The sequence below is a fragment of the Ailuropoda melanoleuca genome, chromosome X, assembly GCF_002007445.2.
Source record: "Ailuropoda melanoleuca isolate Jingjing chromosome X, ASM200744v2, whole genome shotgun sequence".
In the NCBI taxonomy this organism is placed as follows: domain Eukaryota; kingdom Metazoa; phylum Chordata; class Mammalia; order Carnivora; family Ursidae; genus Ailuropoda; species Ailuropoda melanoleuca.
In genome coordinates, this window is record NC_048238.1 from 81,391,210 (window position 1) to 81,415,473 (window position 24,264).

General features: G+C 40.6%; 1 pseudogene; it reads right to left on the bottom strand.

Moving 5' to 3' along the window:
• Positions 1 to 4,786: 4,786 nt before the first annotated feature.
• Positions 4,787 to 24,264, bottom strand: part of LOC109489116 — a 108,016-nt pseudogene continuing 88,538 nt past the window's right edge.

Here is a 24,264-nt window from a genome sequence, read left to right on the forward strand (position 1 = left end):
AATTATCATATGATTTCTCTCATCTATGGAACATAAGAACTAGGAAGATTGGTAGGGGAAGAAAGGGATAACGAAAGGGGGTTATCAGAAGGGGGAATGAAACATGAGAGACTATGCAATATGAGAAACAAACTGAGGGCCTCAGAGGGGAGGGGGTGGGGGAATGGGATAGACCGGTGATGGGTAGTAAGGAGGGCACGTATTGCATGGTGCACTGGGTGTTATACGCAACTAATGAAGCATTGAACTTTACATCGGAAACCAGGGATGTACTGCATGGTGACTAACATAATATAATAAAAAATCATTAAAACAATGTAGTTGGGGAGCCATGAAGGAAGGTTTCTCACTCCCACTCCTCACAGCTCTCTTTCCATACCCAGCAGGAAGAATGATTTTTCTCCTTGCTTAGCAACAACCTAGCCAATGAGAAACCACCCCTACCCTGAACTTTCCATCTCCTCCAGTGAGCTTTTGTTCAAAATAACCCTTCTCAACTTCCTCCTTTCCTCTATAAAAGCATGCTCTGCTCCTTAGTTTTTTGAACTTGACTATGATTTGCCTTAATTTGCATGTCTGGGACAGCAATTCATGTTATTTCCAAAAAAACTCATTTTTACAGATTCAATAACTGGTTATTTTATTTTTAAGTTGGATATTGGTCATGCGAGTTTTTGAAATTTATAAGCATTTTACTATTATATATGAATTCTTTTGCAACTTGTTTTATCATTCGTTTTGTTTTGAGAGCTATCTGTATTGTCCTTGTTCATTTATTTTACTGTTGAGTAGAATTCCATTATGTAAATAAAGTTCTTTCCAAAATTGTTTTAACAACTGGACTCCAACTGCACAGCATTTGAGAAAACCTGTTTTTCTATATCCTTGCCTAAATTTGCACTGCCAGATTTAAAGTTTCATCAATTTGTTGGGTGTGAAAGATATTTATTTAAATTTATATTTCTTTGATTATTATTGAGATTGAACATCCTTTCATATGTTTATTGACTATTCATATTTATCCTCTGTGAATTGCTTGTCCATATTCTTTGACCAGCTTTTAACTGCTTTTAAAAAAAAGCTCTTTATGGATTCTTGATCTCCAATGTGTTTTTGGTTTATAAGTATTGGAAATGTCTTCTCCCAGTCATATCTTCTATTTTAACCTTGTCTTTTGGGATACAGAAAAATTTAAATTATTACATACTCAAACTTTCATCTCTTACTTGTCGTTTGAGCTTTGGGTTTCTGTGTTAAAAAGCCTTTGACATTTCCAAATCATAAAGACAGTCTCCTATATTTTGTCTAAAAGTTTTATTTCACATTAGGTCTTTAAAACCATCTGGAATTGATTTTTATTATTATGTGATGTAGGGATCCAATTTTATTTTTCTTCATATATATATCCTCAATTGATCCAATGCCATTTATTGAAAAGGTTGTGCTCTCCTAACTAATTCTAATGTCATCTCTGTTATATGCTAAATTTTCACATACATACAAATGTATGCACATACATTTGGCTTCATTCCATTTCATTAGCCTAATTGCCTTATTTTGCCAATATCACACTGTTTTAATAACTGTATAGTAAGTTCCTATATGTATTATTTTTGTGATTATTCAGTTATAGTTATATAATCATTTTCCTTATGATTTGTTTGAATCATCTATTTAGAAAAGAATTAAATTCTTTTTTTTATTTTTACAAATCTGATTTTTAAATATTTTGTGCTTTCATCATGGTTCTTACTTATTTTTATGATCTCTATAATCATTTTATTTTATTTTTTAAAAGATTTATATATTTATTTTAGAGAGAGAGAGAGAGAGAACGAGTGGGGGGAGGGACAGAGGGAGAAGGAGAGAATCCTCAAGCAGGCTCCCTGCTGAGCACAGAGCACAGTGCCGGGCTCCATCCCAGGACTCCGAGACCGTGACCTGAGCCAAAATCAGGAGTTGGACGCTTGACTGACTGAGCCATCCAGGAGCCCCTAATCTCCATAATCATTTTAGATATTTATAGTCTCTTTCCTATTGTTCTATTACCACATTGTATTCAGAGAACATGGTCTGAATGAAATTAGTCCTTGAGCATAACTTTTTTTTATGGTGTAGCAATTTTTAGAGGAAACTTTTAATTTTAGAATAGCTCTACATTTACAGAGAAACTGCAAAGATAGTAGATGGAGTTTTCATATATTCTGACCTCTATTATGAACATTAGTATGGTCAATCTGCCACAATTAATGAACTAACATTTGTACATTATTTTAAACTGAAGTCTGTACTTTATTCAGATTCCTCAGTTTTTTGAAATCTAATGTCCTTTTTCTATTTCAGGATCTCATCCAGAAATCATGATACATTTAGCCTTAGGCTCCGGTAGACAGTGTGATATTTTGTAGAACGTCCCTCAATTGAGGTTTCTACTGGTGTCCTTATTTTACTATTCGGAGCGAAGTGTAGAGCTCTTACCTCCTTTTATGCCTCATTTCCCTCCCCCTTTTATAATATAGTTGTCCTAAATATTTCTTCTGCATACATTTAAAACCACACCAGTGTTATATACTTTTTTAAAACCAGCAAATATAATTTAGAAAACTCAGACAGAGAAACACTTATTGTATTTACCCATATTTTTGCTTGCCATGTTCTTTCTTCTTTCTTGATGCTTCAAGGTTCTTTCTTTTATCATTTCCCTTTTGTTTAGAGAACTTCTTTTGGCCATTCTTTTAGACCATGTTTCTGGCAATGAATTCTCTTCATTTTTCTTTCATCTGAGAATGCCTTATTTTCTCTTTATTCCTGAAGGGTACTTTTGCTGGGTATACATTTATGGGGTGCCATTTTTTTTCCTTTTAGATAATTCTAACATCTCTTTCATCTCGACCTTGGCGTCTAATGATTTTCTTTTCTCATTCTGTTTGAGATCATTCTAATGCTTAGTATGATGAAGGATTTTCTATTGAAAGCTGGGGATTTTCATATTATCTTATGAGGCTCTGGATCTTATTGAAATCTTGGTATGTTTTGTGTTGACTTTCTCTTTTTTCGGACACTACTCTGGCAGGGGAAGAGGAAGTGCTGCCTTATTACTGTAAGGTGGGGTAAAAGGAAAGGTTCCCAGCTTGGTTTCCACTGACACCGGCACTGGAGTGGGGTGCACTCATTTCTGTTGGATAGGATTGAACTTGCAGCCATGTGGTTTCCACTGACACCATGGGGTGGGGTCACTTCATTTCCTTTACAAAATGGTAAAAGTCCTGACTCTCCACAAGGCCTCCTCTTACACAACTCCAGCAGGGAGGGAGCACAAAGCCTCCTTGATGGTGGGTGGAGCATAAGCTCTGTCTCCCCACATGGGGGGGGGTGCCCTCTGACACCATGGAGGTGGGATTCATTAACAGGCAGTGGGGATAAAAGTCCCTGCTTTTAATATGGCTTTCTCTGAACCACCTAATCAGTGGTGTTGGAGAACCTTGTTACAGCTTTGTGAGAGTGAGTGTCTAGGTTTCCCCTTCGGCCTTTGCTCTCATGGGTGGGAGTCAGGTTACAGTTTCTTCCGTGGTGTCTGAGTGCGGTAGACTGGTTGTTGTCTAAAAGGTTTTTGTCTTATTAAGCTCCCCGTTCCTGGTTCTTCGGCTAGAGACAGTAAGTCTCACTGAAGCTTTTTTGTCTGCTTCATATTCACGGGATGGAGATGTATCTATTTCTATGTTTCTCTATCATGTATCTATCCTTCTGTTTGGGAACTCACCAGTGTATCATTCCTTGGTCCCCAAAGTCCATAATTGACTTGCTTGCTTTTCCGCCTTCCAGAGTCTTTATATGTTTGTTTTATATATAATGTCCAGCATTTTCAATTGTACTTAGCAGGGGGAATGGGGAAAATCCATCTCTGTCTTCCTGGAAGTGGAGCCCCCAACTTGTTTTTCAACTTCAGGCAAGTTTAAAGTATACTTTTGACAAGTGATGACTCACAAGCTTTCCTCACATAGGTGTCCACTTCTTTGTTCACCACTGCCCTTTCACATTTCCATTCCTTCCTTCAAGGTTCAGCCTTTTTCTCATTTTAGGATGATCTTTAGTCCCACCTTCAGTAAGCATTCGTGAGTGGTAAACTCATTGTTTGTCTGAAAATATCTTTTTTCACATTCACTCTTGAATATTTAGCAGCCTTAGATGGGCAGTTATTTTCCCTCAGCTGTTGGATGATGGATGTCCACTGTCTTCTGGCCGGTGCTGTTGATACGAGATCTATTGTCTGTATGGTTGCCATTTTGTTAGGGGAATATATACTTCCTCGGATGATTTGTAAACTTTTCTTTGCATTTGCTATTCTACAGTTTTCCTACCTTCTTTCCACATACCACTTTGTTTTATCTCCGTTGGAGCTTCGCTCCTTCGATCGGATTATTCATGTCTTCCTTAAATTCTCCCTCTTTTCACCACTGTTTTTCCCTACTTCCTGTCTTCTTCTTTTGGAACGCTTGTTAGATATGTCATTCAGAGGTCCCTTACATCACCATAATACTACTAACTTACTTATCATTCTGGTTTTGAGTTCTTTTTTTTGGCTGGACACAGTATGGTTCGTTGATGGTACATGACAAGGTAGGGCTCCCCAAGTCCCTCCCCTTCTTCAGGGAGGCTGGGGTGCAAGCTGTGTAAAGGTCAGGAGATTCTCAGTGTGTTGGGAGAGGAGTTGAGGCAAGGACTCTCTGGCAGCTAAGGGCCTCTCTCTTCCTCTTGCTCTTGCTGCACCTGGTGGTCCAGGGGGCTCTTACTCCTTGGAGGCCATGTAGACCGTAAGGTCCACCACCTGGTTAATGTAGCCAAGTTCATTGTCATACCAGGAAATGTGCTTGACAAAGTGGTCATTGAAGGCAATGCCAGCCCCAACAATGAAAGTGGAAGAGTGGGTGTCCCTGTTACAGCTGCAGGAGACAACCTGGTCCTCAGTGTGGCCCAGGATGTCCGTGATGGGGGCCCTCTAATACCTGCTTCACCACCTTCTTGATGTCATCTTATTTGGCAGCTTTCTCCACGCAGCAGGTCGGATCCATGACTGACACTTTGGGGGTGGGGACACGGAAGGCCATGCCAGTAAGCTTCCCATTCACCTCAGCAACGACCCTGCCTGAAGCCTTGGCAGCACCAGTAGAAGCAGGGATGATGCCCTGGGAGGCCCCTCAGATATCATGACACAGCCTCCCAGAAGGGCCATTCACAGTCTTCTGTATGGCAGTGATGGCATGGACTATAGCCCATGATGCTAAAGTTGTTATGGATGACCTTGATCAGAGGGGCCAAGCAGTTGGTTCAGGAGGCATTGCTGACAATCTTGAAGGAGTCGTCATACTTCCCATGGTTCACGTCCCTCACAAACATGGGGGAATCAGCAGAAAGAGCAGAGATGATGAACATTGTGGCCCCACCCTTCAAGTGAGCCCCAGTCTTGTCCATGGTGGTGAAGACCCCAGTGGACTCCACAACATATTCAGCACCAGCATCACTCCATTTGATGTTGGTGGGATCTCACTCCTGGAAGATGGAGATGGGCTTTTCATTGATGACAAGTTTCCCATTCTCAGCCTTGACTGTGCCATTGAATTTGCTGTGGGTGGAATCATACTCGAACATGTAGGCCACATAGTTGAGGTCAATGAAGGGGTCATTGATGGTGACAATATCCATTTTGCCAGAGTTAAAAGCCCAAATCAGCCAAATCTGTTTACTCTGGCTTTCACCAGGGTGTCTTGGGGACATGGCTGGCACTGCATCAGAAAATGGGGCTGTCTATTGAACAGGGAGGAGCCAAGAGCTTGAGTTCTTTTTAGACTTCTCTCAGCTGGGAAATTTTCTCTCAAGATTCATCATGATTATTAAAATAGCTATAAGGCACCTGGGTAGCTCAGTCAGTTAAGTGTCTGCTTTTGGTTCAGGTCGTGATCCCACGGTCCTGGGTTCAACCCCCATGTTGGTCTCCTTGCTCAGCGGGGAGCCTGCTTCTCTCTCTCCGTCTGCCCCTTTCTCCTACTTGTGCTCTCTCTCAAATAGATAAATAAAAATCTTTTATAAAATAGCTATATTTTATTCAGTATTTATATGTCCTTAGAGCAGAGTTTGGTGTTAGGTCAGTTTGCCACATTGATAAAAATACTATATACATTACTTTTTGTAGTTGAAGAGGCCAGTGTTCTAATGTATTTCAAATAACACTGTTTCCGTGCAACAGTATGAGCGTATGTTTGGCAGGCTTTTCTACTTGCCTTCATGATCATTTACTAGGAGATGTGTTCGTTTTAGCATTCTCACAGAGAAAAAGAGCCCTTTCTGACACAACCTCAAACATAAGAACATACAAATGGATGCTTAACTACAAATACTACAACGAAACTTTATGGCTTTTAGGGATTGTGTTTTCAGACTAGTATAGGGCATGTTTGACTACATGCCTTGTATCACGTCGGTATAATGAACAAACGTCACATAGCATGTGTATCTGTCTGATTGAAATAACCTATGATCTGCTTTGTATCATTCCTCAAGTTTAGATCGCTTATTTTCCCTGTGTGGACCTCATGTAGTTACAGTTATGCCTGGTAATTGCTGAGGTTGTTCATCTCCACATTATCAAACACACTAGCAGTTTAGAGAAATCGAAGGAGCGAGCAAATGCAGTGAGAAACTGGCCAGGATGACCAGGGCAAGTAATGGCCAGAAGTGAAAAGAGACCCATTATGGATAATTAGCTCATCAAAAGATGGTGAATTAGGTCTGAGACGGAACTGAAGCTGTCCCATGCAATCTTCAGTTAGGACTAGGATGACGGTGAGCCCACCATGTCTATGGTTTGGAAAGCATCGTCTCTGCAATATATAGGATCCTGCTTTAGACACGTTAAATTCTTTTTTTTTAAAAGATTTTATTTATTTATTTGACAGAGATAGAGACAGCCAGCGAGAGAGGGACAACAAGCAGGGGGAGTGGGAGAGGAAGAAGCAGGCTCATAGCAGAGGAGCCTGATGTGGGACTCGATCCCATAACGCCGGGATCACGCCCTGAGCCGAAGGCAGACGCTTAACCGCTGTGCCACCCAGGCGCCCCTAGACACGTTAAATTCTACACATTGGACATAGTTCAGTAGTTTTGCTTCAGAGCCTGCCCTGGAGAGGAGACAATCAGCTGGACCCAGTGAAGATATGGTGAAACCCCTGACCCAAGTCACATAATAAGTTTGAAAGGAAATGTTGTCCCCTTGTCTCCCCATTAATGGAGCCCTGTAACTACTGGAGAAGAGGCTGAATGTGAAAAGTGGTTTAAAATATGGGCGTCTTGGGGCGCCTGGGAGGCACAGCAGTTAAGCGTCTGCCTTCGGCTCAGGGCGTGATCCTGGCGTTATGGGATCGAGCCCCACATCAGGCTCCTGCACTGGGAAGCTGCTTCTTCCTCTCCCACTCCCCCTGCTTGTGTTCCCTCTCTCGCTGGCTGTCTCTCTCTCTGTCGAATAAATAAAAATAAAATCTTTAAAAAAAATAAAATAAAATATGGGCGTCTTTGACTTTGGAGAAAAACTATGTCGACAAAATTGCAGTCATTTCAATTGAAAGAATATTCCTGCCTGTGATTATTACTGAATTTTCTGTATGTTTTAAGATGCTAGTTCTTATGTTTTGCTTTATTTATAAAATGAACTAGACTTTTTTTCCCTTCCCATTACATCTTATTTATTTCTTGGTCTCTTTCAGTCCTAAAGCTGATAATGGGGACCATTATTCTGGACTCTATTTTAAGATCAGCCTATAGTACATTGGACTTGGAATCCTACTGCTATTATTGTCCCTTGAATTTTATTCCAAATTATATTGTAAGAATTCAGTAGAGAGTATACTAAAATTACACTCAGAGGAGTCAAGCTTTAAATAAATAAATAATGAAAGTCTACAAATTGATAAGAAAATCTGTTGAAATAAAATGTTGAACAAAAAGCCATACAATTCTAAAAATAGTAACAAAACTATCTTTTAGCAGATTATTTACTTAAATTCAGCTATGAATTTTGAATGCCCAATGGAGGAAGTGGCTCTGGAATGAAATCTTCAAAAACAAGGATTGTAGGAGCGCCTGGGTGGCTCAGTTGATGAAATGTCTGCTTTTGGCTCAAGTTATGAGCCCAGGGTCTTGGGATCGAGCCCCACATTGGGCTCCCTGCTCAGTGCGGAGTCTGCTTCTCCCTCTCCTTTTGCCCCTCCACCCTGCTCATTCTGTCTCTCTCTCTCTCTCTCCCTCCCTCTTTCTCTCTCTCAAATAAATAAATAAAATCTTAAAAAACAACAACCACAAAGATTGTCATTGGCAGACAAGCAAGGAGGAGAGGCCATTCTACGCAGAAGGAACAGTAGAGTCTGTACGAAGAAACAGAAAAGGCAGATGGTATTTAAGAAATCGCTGTGGTCCTGTGTATGTGTAGGCAAGCAGAGGGAAATAGGGCTAAAAAGGTGCGTTGAGGCAGTGATTTTCAACCACTGCACACATCACAATCACCCAGTTAGGGTCAGGTTGCTAAGGTAGACACTGAGGCAATTTTATAAAGATTCTTCTGGCCTCAGTGATAGAAAAGATTGGAAGAGCGAGAAGGGGGGAAGCAGGCCTATTTACACTGACCACTGTGCTACTGGTCGTCCAACTAAGGGGCAACAGCTCATGATTGTGGGGAGCAACACTACAAATGGAAAGAGAAGCTACGAGGGGTGAGATACTGCCCAGAAGGATAGGCAATGGTGATTGACTGAAGGTAGCCGAAGTCTAAGAAGAAGGCTGGATCAATGGTGATTGTGAAACTCAAGTGTAGGTGACTGAATGAACAGCAGTACCATTATCCAACTTAGAATATAAACATTAAGTGAAGGCATCTGTGTGGCATCATGAAAAGATAACCTAATAATAACCCTTCCCTGACACCTATGGCTTTAGGTTCATTACCATATTAGACAGTTTCGTAGCACCATGGACCTTTACTTGTGGCATATCTTAGAGTGTAATTTTTTATTAATTTATAAGGCATGTTAATATCTATGTGCCCTATGAGACCACAAAGTCCATGAGAAGAAGCACAATGTTTGGCAAATCATACATTTTTTTGTTGGATCAATTTTTCCATGTGAGTGATTGAGTAGACAAAAGAAGGAATTTTTGAGTAACATATTAGAAACAACCAGTACATATTGCTGGCACAAAAATATTTACAAAAAAGACATTCAGTGTTAACTCACATATATTTTTATTCCAAGAACTTCAAAATACATAGTGGTGAAATTGTGCATTTTCTGTCAACCTAGAGTAACAAAAACAAAAATTGAGCAGTTTGATGAAAGACTCCCTAAGATGATGGTATGTAGGCTGACTTGAACAAGAAAAATTCAAAATATTTTAGAAGCTCTATCTTTCTGGGGCGTCTGGGTGGCTCAGTTGGTTAAGCGTCAGACTCTTGGTTTTGGCTCTGGTCATGAGCTTATGGGTCATGGGATTGAGCTCTGCACTCAGTGGGGAGTTGGCTTGAGAGTTTCTCCTTCTGCCCCTCCCCCACTCATGCACACGTTCGCGCGCGCGCTCTCTCTCTCTCAAATAAATACATTAATGTTTTAAAAAAATCTATAAAAAAACAAATAAAAGAAGTTCTATCTTTCTGGGTGTTTGCTCCTTGTAAGACAAGCACGTGCTCAATAGATTTGCTTCTATAATTCAAGATCATAGCATATGATTCTGTGTGAATTTTGGAAATGGCCAGTTGCCATTTCTATAAAATAAAACAGGATTACATAACAGACCCAGTCTTCATGAAATGAGAAGGTGAAGGGTGTGCACACTACTGAGTCCTGAATGACCTAAAATGAAAATAGCCCAGAGGAATTTTAGAGAGGTGCAGCTTTTTGGTGTTGTTCAAAATCTACCCCTCTTCTGTCTTACTGTTAAACCATTGTCCTTCTCCTTTGTTTTACTCAGAGGAAACGGAAGTTAAAAAGGTTCAAGAACTCGGGAATGATCCTGTATTCAATTAGTGACAGAGTTAGACAAAACAGGAGAGGGAGCTCATATTTATCGAATGTGTCTCGTATGTAACACCATTTTAAACGTAGTCATCTTTAAATGTCACAACTCCTTTCTGCGACAGGTCTTAATCCCATTTTTATAGACAAAATATTGAAGCTCATGATAATTCACTTTTACCACGGCATATGCTAAGTCATAGGGTTGATTCCTTTGATTCCAAACCCCACACTTCTTCACCAAGAGCACGCTATGCCACAATCTTCCTGGTTTCCACTATTGTGTTCCACACTGATCGCTTTCTGCGAAAGACAGAGCCATTTCAGTAGAAACATTGGCATCCAAAAGGTGGGTATGTTCCTACGTTGTAAACAGAATGAGCATTTATGAGATTGCTGGCAAGGTTGAGGAGACAATGTAGATCTGATCCAAGCAACATACAGCACTGAGTCAGAACGGCAGACCAGAAAGAAATGGAAAAAAGTGTCTCCGTATAGACAGGGCAGGGCAAGCATTATCATACACTGAGGGAAATGAGGGCTAGAGGCTGGCAGATGAGTAGGAAAAGGGCAGTTGAGGGTCACTAAGGGGGACTTGGTCTTCTTTGTAATTTTTGTCCTGTTCTTCCCCCCCAGATTCTTTCCTTTTTTATTGTCGCAAAATATATGGAACATGAAATTCACCATTTCAAAGTGTATATTTCAACGGTATTTAGTACATTCGCGCTGTTGTACAAGCATCACCTCTGTCTAGTTCTAGAACTTCATCATCTTCAAAGGAAAAAAATCATACCCATTAAGCATAGATTCCTTTCTCTTTAAAGCCAAATGAGAGAGCAGCTGTTCAGACTGGGATCAAAACATTTAGCTGTGAAACAGAAAGCTTCCCGCTGAAAAATAATCAAGACCATCTCCCAGTTTCCCAGTCATTCCCTTTCTCCCTTCTGCTGAAACGCTCTGGGTGGAGCTATCTCTTTAAATCCAGCCCCTAATCAAAGTCCATAGGTGTAGACTGACAGAGAGTTGGAATTTCATAAACCAAGCTGGTGGAACACCTATTCTTGTCCTAAACTAAGAGAATTGCCATTGAAAACATGATGTAAGACTCCATTGGCATAATGTGCTTTGGGTCATTACAACTTTACTACCCACAGCATCGAAACCAACAAAACTTGGTGTATACAAGCAGGGTGGGGCAGAATTGCTTGTACTTATTACTGAAAAGGAGGAAAAAGAGGTTTGCGGTAAAATGTTAACATGTTGTTTAGTATTTCTAGACCAAAAGAAATAAAGAAAGTGCCTAAAATATTGAAGAGATATTGCCCGGGAGCATACAAGAAGGACGAAAAGGAGCAATGGGAATGAGGAGAGAACTGAAGAAGGAAAACAGAGGCATTATAACTTAAGGCTTTTTTTTGTTTTGTTTTAAGATTTTGTTTATTTTCTTTGATAGAGAGAGAGAAAGAAAGGGCACACCAGCAGGGAGAGGGGCAGAGAGAGAGGGTCGGGTAGGCTCTCTGCTGAGCAGGGAACCTGATGTGGGGCTCGATCCCAGGACCCTGGGATCATGACCTGAGCTGAAGGCAGATCCTTCATCGACTGAGCCACCCAGGCGCCCCTATAGGTTAAGTCTTATAAAAAGCTTAATTTCAATGAAAGCTACAACATAATCTACTGGAAGTTTTCTTCAGTGGAGTGGAGCACGCCTGCCCCAACAGAAAGAGAAAAAAACTGATCATTGATTTTCTTCCCCAGCAGGCCATGCTCCATTCACAGTAACCGTGCAGGGTACTGTCTGCAGAAAGCCACCAGATGGGCTGGGTGGAGAGGGAGAACACGCAAGATGATACAAGGGAATACAAATCAGTCACTTTTATTGCAGTGTTGCTGGGAGTTGGATGGGAATGGCAGACGGCAAGAGTTTTTTAGCATGCATTTGATATCTTTCTTTGGGGAGCCAATTTATTTTGATATTTTACCTCAAACATCAAAATGATACACAGTACTGGCAGCTCTCGGCAGGCTTTCTTAGCTTGTCCCCAGAATGGGGACAGATTCAATCTCCCAGCCTCTCAGGTTACAATTCATTAGAAGGGAGAACAAGGCGACTAACAATGTGAGACAAATTGGACCGAACATTTGCAAAGAATATTCGACCACTCTGCATATACCTCTTGGAAAATCTCAGGAGGCAGAATAGAGAACAATTTTGACTTTAATGGCTTCAGTACAGTTTCTTAATGGGGAAGATCATCTTAAATATTCACCTTTAGAATACCAGCAAGGAGCTCATTTATATCTTCCCGGAGAGGACCATGACACAGGAATTGAGGTCGTCCTCAATGTAAGAAAACGGGTGGGCTCCAACGTTCCTTTGTAAGCTGGTTGCTTAGCATCTGTAATACATTTTCCTTTAAAGACCATTTACGGAACGAGTATCCAGGTCAACCTCCAAGCCCAGAATGTAATGTTAAACTCAGTCTTAGGTCCTGGTTTTGGATCATGAAATAAAGGGTCACGGATCTCTTATTTTTCACCCTTTTCCCAAGGCAAATGGTCAGTTCAAGATAAATTCCTAAGACAAGCAAGGTTGGTCTTTGATTTGGGACACATACCAGTGTCCTGGGAGCCACATAAAACTAAATGCCCTCAGTCTGCCTTAAATGCACCCCCTGCCCCCTACCATGGGATGCCAAGCAGGCCTGACCTGCTTCTTAAAATGCTGCCAGATCCAAAATTCTCTGTTTTATTTGCCTGTAATCAAATTGTCATGCTTTTCTTCCAGATAATTCATCTTCTACCCCAGTGTCAAGAAGCAAACAACCTGCTTTAAATCCCTCTTCATGCATGGATGGCTCATAATCCCTCTTTGCTGGCACCGATGTTTAAATTATTTAAAGTGAAATCTTGTTAATCCAAAGATATCGCTAATTGACAGACTTCGTTTGTGTTAATAACATGAGGTAAGAATATTCAACCAGTGTAGGCAAATTATTTTCTGAGCTGGAAGCCAGGGAACAGGTTAGTGCTTCCTGAATGGTTAGCTCTCTCAAAGAGATGTTTTCCCTAAAACGTAAAATGTTTCTGATCTTTTCTTTCTTTTTTGTTACTTTTGTGTCAAAAGCCCCCCCAACTTTGGAGCATGACCGAGTGAGACCTGAGGCAGGATTGGGGGTAAACATCAGCATCAAGGACCCTCCCTGAGATGAAACCGGAACAGAAGGAGCAAGCCTGATTTGTAAGGTAGGTGTTTGAAAGGGGAGAAATGAACTGAATAGCCTCTCGTGATCAAATTCACACTTTTTTAGAATGAATTTAACAATTCATGAGAGCAAGATGTTCACTCTTTTGTCTGACTAAATCCCAACGAATCATCAGCAATACAAAACCAGTATACACAGTACTTGACAATAATAAACTGTAGGATGGCAGGACACTTTAATGTAAGTCTTGTGTAAAACAAGGGTTGTGTTTCCTCCATTCGGGTTATTTTTGCTGAAATGCACTGGGGAAAGTCATGAAGAGGCAACAGAAATATTAGCACTTAAAAGTTAGATTGTGAGGGACGCCTGCGTGGCTCAGTCGGTTAGGTGTCTGCCTTTGGCTCAGGGTGCAATCCCGGAGTCCTGGGATCGAGCCCCGCATCAGGCTCCTCTGCTGGGATCCTGCTTCTTTCCTCTCCTACTCCCCCTGCTTGTGTTCCCTCTTTCGCTGCCTGTCTCTCTCTCTGTGTCAAATAAATAAAATCTTTAAAAAAATAAATAAATCAAAGTTAGATTGTGAGGGACGCCTGGGTGGCTCAGTCGGTTAGGCATCTGCCTTTGGCTTGGATCAGGATCACAGGGTCCTGGGATGAGTCCCGCGTTGGGCTCCTTGCTCAGCAGGGAGTCTGCTTCTCCCTCTGCCTGTCCCTCCCCCTGCTTGAGTTCTCTCTCTCTCTGACAAATAAATAAACACAAATCTTTAAAAAAAATTCTTTCAAAAATCAGATTGTGAGGGCAACACAAGTTGCATCGATGGTGTGTGTTACTGAGCAGCACAATTCGAAAGTTTATCAAGAAAAAATGCGTAATCAATTATAATTGATTTATAGGAAAAAATGACTGAAATTCATTTACTTAGTGTCTTAACCCTTGCCAAATCTTTAAAACTTTGGTTTCAAATAGAGAGCAGAGATGAAGGGTAAGATTAAGCAAGTAGGTATAAACTTACCTCTCTGAGAAGCAGAGAAACAGGCCAGAGAAATGTATGGTATCCCGGAAAGTTAATAGTAATGAAAATATTCTCTCCAGGAACCAATGGATTTATTCCCTGCGAGCTCTCTGATTCCTTAAGCATGGCCAATTTTGGAGAGAGTCTCATCCTGAAAGGCTGTCCTCTGCGACAATTCTATTATCTATGAGGCATTTCCCTTCCCTTCTCAGTGAAGGGAAGACTCTGAGCCTAGAAAAATAACCCTGCTAATAATGAACAAAATATGCTGTGTATTAATTGCATGCTGAGTTTGATCACAATTGTTCTACACCCATCATCTCATTGAATTCTCACAACCCTGTGAAATAAACATTGTCCCATCTTCCTTCTGTAGATGAGAAAAATGAGACTTAGTGAGGTTGTGTCTGCCTGAAGTCACATAGCTGGTAAGTGGTGGACCTGAGATAGAAACCCAGATCTGCCAGAATAAATCCATGCTCCAAAGTCACGATCTTAAAAGTGGATTCATGCATGGGGCGCCTGGCTGGCTCAGTTGGAGGAGCATGCAAGTCTTGATCTCAGGGTTGTGAGTTCAAGCCCCATGTTGGGTGCAGAGATTACTGAAAAAATAAACTTTAAAAAAAAGGTGGATACATGCACACTAGCAAGTGTGCAAGAAGACCACCTGGGTTTGGGAAATTAATAATAAATTATATATGTAAGTAAAACTGAAAAACCTAATGGGTACCAATATTTAGTATTATAGATTGACACAGGCACCCTCACCAGACCCGCGTGTCAGATGGTCAAATACTACAGTGAGTACATGACCTGTCTCAGGGAGACCTGGGCATTTACCTCTGCGAAGGAGAAGGTGGTAATGCCCTGCTGCTTTTGGCATATTGCCACGTGTTCCAATTTCTGTGTGCTCCTTTTAGTGCATTTGTGGATTACATTATGCAGTTTTCTTTTTTTTAAAGATTTTATTTATTTATTTGAGAGAGAGAGTGAACGCGCATGAGTGCATGTGGGGGGGGCGGCAGAGGGAGAAGCTGACACCCCCTCCCCCCCCAGCAGGGAGCCAGACCCAGATGTGGGGCTTGATCTCAGCACCGTGGGCTCATGACCTGAGCCGAAGGCAGACACTTAAACGACTGAGCTACCCAGGCTCCCCCATTATGCAGTTTTCAATGGGCTAGTTGTTTATTTATTTAAGAATACTTTGGCTATAGGTGATAGTAAAATGTAAGCACAAACCAACAAGAAAAGATGGGGCTGACAGTTCTAGTATCTGTTTTAACCACTCATAAACAGAGTAAAAATGATGGTACAAACAGATCTGGATGGAAGGTGGCCAAGATGTATTTTTAAATTTTTCTGGAATCTATGTGAAATGCAGGTGTACATCCACTATCATCAGCAATGAATGAATCCCACTCTAAATGCATAGTGTGTCTTGAGCTCTGAACTATCGATAGTATGAAACTATACTGATTAGCAAAACCTTAAAAACTACCCACTTTGAACATTAACATAAATCCCTACAAATATTTCAGCAATGTTTAAAATCATTAAGCCTCTATATGATATTTGATAACATTTCTCTAAACTTAATCATACCTATTTATAAGCCTCTTTTGAAATTTCTTAATATTATGCCTGCAACTTATAAATATGAATACATATATTAATTGCACATTTTTAAAAACCGCTTTAGGATTGTAGGGGTGCCCGCTGGCTCAGTCGGTAGAGTAAACGACTCTGGATTTCAGGGTCGTGAGTTCAAGCCCCACCTTGGGGGTAGAGATTACTTTAAAAAAGGGTAGAGATTACTTTTAAAAAAACGTCATAGGGGCGCCTGGGTGGCACAGTGGTTAAGCGTCTGCCTTCGGCTCAGGGCATGATCCTGGCGTTATGGGATCGAGCCCCACATCAGGCTCCTCCGCTATGAGCCTGCTTCTTCCTCTCCCACTCCCCCTGCTTGTGTTCCCTCTCTTGCTGGCTGTCTCTATGTGTGTTAAATAAATAAATAAAATCTTTTAAAAAAAACAAAAAAAAAGTCATAAACTGATCAAGGAGTATAGTCAAAAACGTTTAAAGATTAGTCTTCTAAATCACCAGTACTATGTTGTTTCTCTAGGGAAGATGAGGTTTAAAGTTGTTCCGTGAAAGGACATTTAAATATTAAGAGAAGAAAAATTTGGTCGCTGGGACGCAAATTCTCAATGGCCCATTTAAAGCTTTCCAACTTTATTTATTTATTTATTTATTTATTTATTTATTTATTTATTTGTTTGTTTTTTATCATTATGTTAGTCACCATACAGTACATATAACACCCAGTGCTCCATGCAATACGTGCTCTCCTTACTATCCTTCACTGGGCTAGCCCATCCCCCCACCCCCTCCCCTCTGAAGCCCTCAGTTTGTTTCCCAGAGTCCATTGGCAGAAAGCTTTCCAACGTTGAGCATCTCCTTCAGTCTCTTTCATTGTCCTTATTCTACATAATCTTCAATAGTTTTAATACAGCCTTATGCGCCACAACTTACCAGATCTGTAGTTTCATCTTCCTATTTTCTTGACGCTGTGCCGTCTGGTGCATCCACCGTATAGCACGTTTGTAAAATCAGCTATTTTGCCTTATTGTCCTCACTCATTTATTTTTTGGAGGTTGAGTCTCTGGGTTTTCAACTCCATGAAGCACTTCTCTTCAGCTTATTTTCTTCAGTGATGGTGAGGTAAATTCGATACATTCATATTAATATATAAAATATATTTGAAAACATTATTATCTGGGTCACATGTATTAATTTCTCTCTCTCACCCCTGACAAAATTGCCTAACCTCTCAAACAAATTCCACCTAATAGCGTTGGCGTTGTCACGCAGCTGGTGACAGCTCCTTGAACTGCCGCGATGATATTACCTGTCAGAACTGAGGTACAATCAGCAAGTGGTAAGATGGGCAAAAGGCACAGAAGGACATAGAGAACACTGGGAGTAGGTAAATCCACAAGGCTAGGGCATATAAGGTAAAGAAGTGCAGACTCAGGGAGACCTGGTACCAAGGAGCTCATAGACAGACATCAGGCGATAGATTGCAGGTAAGACACCCACAGTCTCAGAAGAGACTGACTGAAGGCAAAAATGACTCAAGGTTAGAACTCTAGTATCTGGGGGCAAAAACACTAAAAAAAAAAAAAGAGAGAGAGAGAGAGAGAAATTTATGATGCAAAGACTCTTGAAAATCAAAACCGTGACCCAAATGCAAGAATTGGACCATAGAGGGAGAGCTTGATGTCATGTACTAAGGCAAAAACTGAATTTACTAGAAGCAGGGTACACTTTTAAAATATTGGTAGTGCTCGAGCTGGCTTGATGCTTCATTGCCAAGATATGTATCTAAGGTCATATATTCCTTTTGCTTCAGAGTCAGCAAACGGGTGGGGGTTAATTGACCCTACTGGGAGTGTGTGTGGGGGGCGATGAGAAGTAGGCTCAGGAAAGGGACTTGCTAATCTGAGCAAGTGTCTTGCTAATCGGTGTTATGAAGTGCTGACAAATTGTGTGGTTCCTTTAATTTCTGTTTCCAAATTGAATTTCAACTGGCTATGTCCCAGGGTAAGAGATTATTATAACTACTTTTAAATAACGTCAGCCTGTAGGATGAAATATTATTAGATCTGTCACTGAAATTGTATGCCCTGATGCATGGGCTGTATTAGTCAGGTTTTTTCAGAGAAACAGAATATATATATATATAATCTCCTATTGGCTCCTGCACACACACGCACACACACACACACGCACACACACACACAGTGACTTCATACAACTGCGGAGGCTGGCAAGACAGAATCTGCAGGGTGGTCTGGCAAGCTATAGACTCAAGAAAGAGTTGATGGTACAGCTCAAGTCCAAAGGCAGCCTGCTGGCAGAATTCTCTCTTTCTCAGGGGATGGCAGTCTTTTTGCTGTTAAGGCTTATCTTTTCGATGAGGCTCACTCGCCCACTCACGCTATGGAAGGTAATCCACTTACCCAAAGTCCACTTATTTAAATATTAATCTCATCTGAAAAACACCCCCACAACCACATCTAGACTAATGTTTGACCAAATATCTGGGTACCACGGTCCACCCCAGTTGACATATATAATTTATCATCATCTAGGAGTTCATATATAAATTCAATTCAACAGAGTCAACTGCTGACTTTTTATTAGGCACTCTCCTGGGTGTTGTGAGTCCACTAGAAAGGGCTGAGACTGATAGTGGCGGCAATATCCCTTATGGAAATACTGCAATATTCCAGGCAACGGTTGAGGGCTTGAAATAAGGCAGCAAAGGGAATGAGAGTGGAGAGAAATGGACAGATAGAAGATATTCTATCTTCTCAGTAAGACTTGCGGAATAATTAGATTGGGAGAGGGCGAGGAAGAAGGTATATGGCCATTTGGGTGGATGGACATGCAATTTATTCAAAGAAGGAGTGACTTATGGGAAGATGAGTTTATTTTTGAATCTGAGATTCAAAAAGCTAGCGGAAGTTATTCAGTGGGTAGTGGATACACGTTTATGTGGATCTAGAGGTCTGGATACAGATATAGACTTAACTAGTTGGCCAAGTCAAAAAAATAATCATCTTTGAGCCCCTACCTTTATCCAAACAAATAAATATACAACAATCCTGTCAGCTCAAAATTTGAAATCCGTTCTCAACCTTCTAATTTTTCCCTACTTCCCTGCTACCAACCTAGGGCAAATCATCCCCGTTTCCTGCCTGGATTGTAGCAACAGCTTCCCAACTGGTCTTTCTACTTCTAGCCTTGAACCCCTACCATGGGCTATTACGAATTAGTCACTGTGACTCTTAAAGCATAAGCCATATTGATGAAACTGGAGGACGTTCGGCATGACGAAATAAGTCATGTGCAGAAAGAAAAAACAAAACTGCATGACCTCACTTACACGTGAAATCTTAAAAGTTGAATACATAGAAGCAGAGAGAAGAATGGTTTGCCAAGGGTGGGTAGGTGAGGGATATGGAGAGATGCTGGTCAAAGAGTACAGTGTTGTAGTTATGTAAGATGAATAAGTCTAGAGGTCTGATGTATAACATGATAACTATAGTTAATAAAACTGTATCGAATACCAGAAATTTGCGGAGAGAGTGGATTTCAGGTACTTTCACCACATACAAAATGGTAACTATGTGAGGAAGTGATATGTTTATTAGCGTGATTGTAGTGATCATTTCACTCTGTATATGTATGTGACATCATGTTTTATACCTTAAATACACAAAATTTTTATGTTTAAAAAATGTAATGGGGTGCCTAGGTGGCTCAGTCAGTTAAGTGTCTGCCTCTTGATTTCGGCTCAGGTCACAATCTCCAGGTCACGGTGTTGAGCCCCGCATTGGGCTCTGCGCTCAGTAGGGAGTCTGCTTGACATACTCTCTCCCTTTCCTTCTCCTTCTGCCCCTCCCCGCACTCAAGCACACGTGCTCTCTCTCTCTCAAATAAAGAAATAAATCTTTAAAAAATGTGTAAAGGAATATAAACCATATCCTGCCATGCCCCTGATGAAAATTATAAAATGGCTCCCCATTTCAATCAGAGTAAAAATGCAAGTCCTAATGATGGCCTATAAGGTTCTAGATTAAGGCCCCACTTCATTGTCTTATCTAATACTCTCTTCTCACTCACTCTTCTCCCACCATACTAGTCTTGATGTTCTTCAAACCTGCCAGGCATGTGCTTGCCTCAGGGCCTTTGCACTAATCTGTTCTCTCTGCCAGAAATATATATCCTGATACTTACGTGGCTCACTTTGTCATTTCATTCAAGTCCCAGCCCGATGTTATGATCCTGCTAAAGCCTTTAGTGACACTCCTGTGTAAAATAGCACCTTGATCCCTTAACTTGCTTTATTTTCTATAGCACTTACTACCAATCAGTATATTTATTGGTACCTTCACTAACTAGAATATGAACCGAATGAGAGACTTTATTTTGTTTACATATCGATTTCCAGCATCAGATTCATTGTATAAGGACACTAAACATAGTCACAAGTGTGGATGGATCACCCATGAAATCTTATAATGTGAAAAGAGGTTCCAATATGGAGCCTTGAAAGAAACCAACAACTAAGAGATGAATAGAGAAAAAACAACCCACTGAAATTGAAAAGTGACCACACATGTAGAGAAGAGATACCCAGGTCACCGAAATAGAGGAGGGAGAGAATTTCAAAAAGGAAGGAAAACAAATGAAAAAATAAGATATAATACTGTTTAGATTTGCCATTTTTTAAAGTCCGTAATTCTTATTAAAGCTATATGAGTAACTCTGAAAACTGCATTGAGACCACGATATTTACAAATTGTTCAGAATTGGTTTTTAAAGTAGAAATACATGGGTATTCAGAGTTAAGTGACAATCGCAAGGTATTCGGAAGTGAATACTTAGTTTAGATTTATCTTACATTACAGCTGGAGTCTTTTCAGAGTACGCTGGATTCAAGAAGATGTTTTAATCTCTGTGAATAAATAGAACTACTGGACTCTGAAATGACTAAGCAAATTGAAAAGTTCCATACAATTTTTGATTAGCTACAATGAGAGATTTTTAGCATCTTCTGGGATGCGTAAACGATTGCCCTAAAACCGCATGTCATTTTGTGAGCAATCTGAGCTGGGACAGGACCAGAGCTCGTGTGTATGTGCACATCTGAGCAGGCAGTAGAATTTCTAGCTGAGAAGATTGATAGAGAGGGACAAGAGATACACAGAGATATAGAGAAGAGACAGTTCAGGGGAGCTGAGCTAGGTCTCAAGGGGAAGAAGCCCGTTCAGGGATATTCCATACTGAGGCCATGGAGGCCACTGAGTCAAGAGGATTTTTTCTGGAATGGTGGTGGCAGGCAGTGGTGTGGGGCAAACACTCGGGGAGGATGATACTTCCTCAAATATCCTAGGAGAGGAGATAAATAGGTTGGCAAATAAAAATAAGATTACATGATCAAGAGAAGACAGTATAAACCCACAGATGGGGCTGAAAAGGAAATCTGGAACAAGAACCAAGTATGAAAAACAGAAAACACCGAGTGAAGATTGACATTCAGTTCGTCAAGCATAGGTAATAAGTGAGATGTGTGCCTGTAATTTGTCTAACTCCACAGATAGCTTGCATCCTGAGCCTCCCTTGTCTTCTGGTAAAATCTGCCATAAGCAAATATTTATTTAAGTAGGCACAATGTAAGAAGCACTGCCGGGTACTGTGGAGTTTCAACAGGAAAGTTCTTCACTGGGGGCTGTATTGTTATAATACTTGAAAAAGTAGCAAAGGGAAAGCTACGAATGCTAAGGATTTGGTCTTTGGAAGAGAAATGGCTGAAAAACCCCAAACAAAACAAAACTAAACAAAAGCACCTAATCTTCAAATGGACCAGCACAGAGGTAGTTATTATCAATCATACCGTCTGTACATTGTGTATCCTTGAGTTTTTAGGAGATGTAACTGGTTTGCTGGCCTCGATCTGTGTGATCTTAGTGGGTTCACAGTTATGGAACTTTGTTTCCTCTCATCATTGCTTTCAACTCTGTTACTTCCAATATCCCTTCGATATTAGGTGACAAAAATCTTAAACTATCTTGATGTTACCTGTCACTTCCAGTTATTAAAAAAGTCATGTAATTTATTTATTTATTCATTAAGATATAAGTGTTTTTATTTTTTTACGTTTTTCATTAAATTCCAGTTAGTTAACATACAGTATTATGTTAGTTTCAGGTGTACAATAGAGCGATTCATCACTTCCATACATCACCCGATTCTCATCACAAGTGCCCTCCTTAATCCCCATCATCTATTTCCCCCTCACCCCCCACCTCCCCTCTGGTAACCATCAGATTGTTCTCTATTAGAGTTAAGGGTCTGTTTCTTGGTTTGCGTCTCTCTTTTTTCCCCCTATGATCATTTGGTGTTTGTCTTTCTCTGACTGACTTACTTTGCTTAGCATAATACTCTCTAGCTCCAGCCACGTCACTGCAATTGACAAGATGTCATTCTAAAAAAGTCATATAATTTAAAAACTCCAATATTCAGTCTCATCAGATTCAAAGTTCCCTCAGAGAGATATCAGGGGATACCTCTCCACCACTGATGGGAAACCTGACCTTTTCTTCTACCTTTTTAAAGCAAAACTCCTATAGCATTGAGGGATAGAAGGGGGAATAAGAGAGAGAGTGGCTGTATCAGCTTGCATTCCCACCAACAGTGTAAGAAGGTTCCCCTTTCTCTGCATCCTTGCCAACACCTGTTTTTTCCTGACTTGTTAATTTTAGCCATTCTGACTGGTGTGAGGTGGTATCTCCTTGTGGTTTTGATTTGTCTTTCCCTGATGCCGAGTGATGTTGAGCATTTTTTCATGTGTCTGTTGGCCGTTTGTATGTCTTCTTTGGAGAAATGTCTGCTCATGTCTTCTGCCCATTTCTTGACTGGCACTCTGGCAAACAGTATGGAGGTTCCTCGAGAAGTTAAAAACAGAGCTACCTTACGACCTAGTAATCGCACTACTAGATATTTACCCAAAGGACACCAATGTTGTGATCTGAAGGGGCACCTGCACCCCAGTGTTTACAGCGTCAATGTCCACAATAACCAAACTATGGAAAGAGCCCAGATGTCCATTAACACATGAATGGATAAATAAGATGTGGTATATATATACAATGGAATATTACTCAGCCACCAAAAAAGGATGAAATCTTAGCATTTACATCGATGTGGATGGAACCGGAGGGTATTATGCTGAGCAAAATAAATCAATCAGAGAAAGAAAACTATCATATGGTTTCACTCATATGTGGAATTTAAGAAACCAAACAGAGGAGCATAGGGGAAGGGAGGGAAAAATAAAATAAGACGAAGTCAGAGAGGGAGACAAACTATAGGAGACTCTTAACTCTACAAAACAAACTGAAGGTTGCTGGAGGGGAGATGGGTGGGAGGATGGGGTAACTGGGTGATGGGCTTAATTAAGGAGGGCACGTGATGGAATGAGCACTGGGTGTTCTATGCAACTGACGAATTACTGAACACTGCATCTGCAACTAATGATACACTATATGTTAACTAATTGAATTTAAATAAAGAAGTTAATAAAAAATTTAAAAAATATATAAAGTGAGTCTCTGAATTAAAAAAGAGAGAAAGTGAGAGATAGTAGGGATCTTCTTACATGGCTAGTGTCTAGTCAATTGCTGGTGACTTTGACATTGACACAGTAACAGTCAGGATTCACTGGACTCTGTTAGAGTAATAAGCAACTCCAAAATCTCAGGGTCTCACAAAAAGAACTTTCAAAAATTAATCTTTTCAAGTCTTCTGGGATCTAGGTGACTCTTCGGTTCATATTTTTTCCTGTGTCGGCTTGGCATTCCAGGCTGTTTCCATCAGTATGGGCTCTCCATGAATAAATACTTTTACACTCACTGCAGTGGGGAAAAAGTAGGCTGGAGCACCAAGCATTGGCAATGAAATACTTCCATATAGAAGAGATACATGCTACTTCTGCCACATTTCATTGGTCAGATCACAGCAGGTGGCCACCTCACACAGCTTCAATGGGAAGCTGTTCCATGTGGCCAGAGGTGGAAAGAATTTGGGTACTGAAGAAATAATGGTAATGAATACCACAGATGTCTAGTTTGTTTTTTGTGGGGGAGCATCATACAGTGTAATCTTCAGGCAGCCCACGGAATGGGAGAATATATTTGCAAATGATACTACAGATAAAAGACTGGTATCCAAGATNACAGATAAAAGACTGGTATCCAAGATCTACAAAGAACGTCTCAAACTCAATACACGAGAAACAAATAAACAAATCATAAAAGGGGCAGAAGATATGAACGACACTTTTCCAATGAAGACATATGAATGTCTAACAGATACATGAAAAAATGCTCAAAATCATTAGCCATCAGGGAAATTCAAATCAAAACCACAC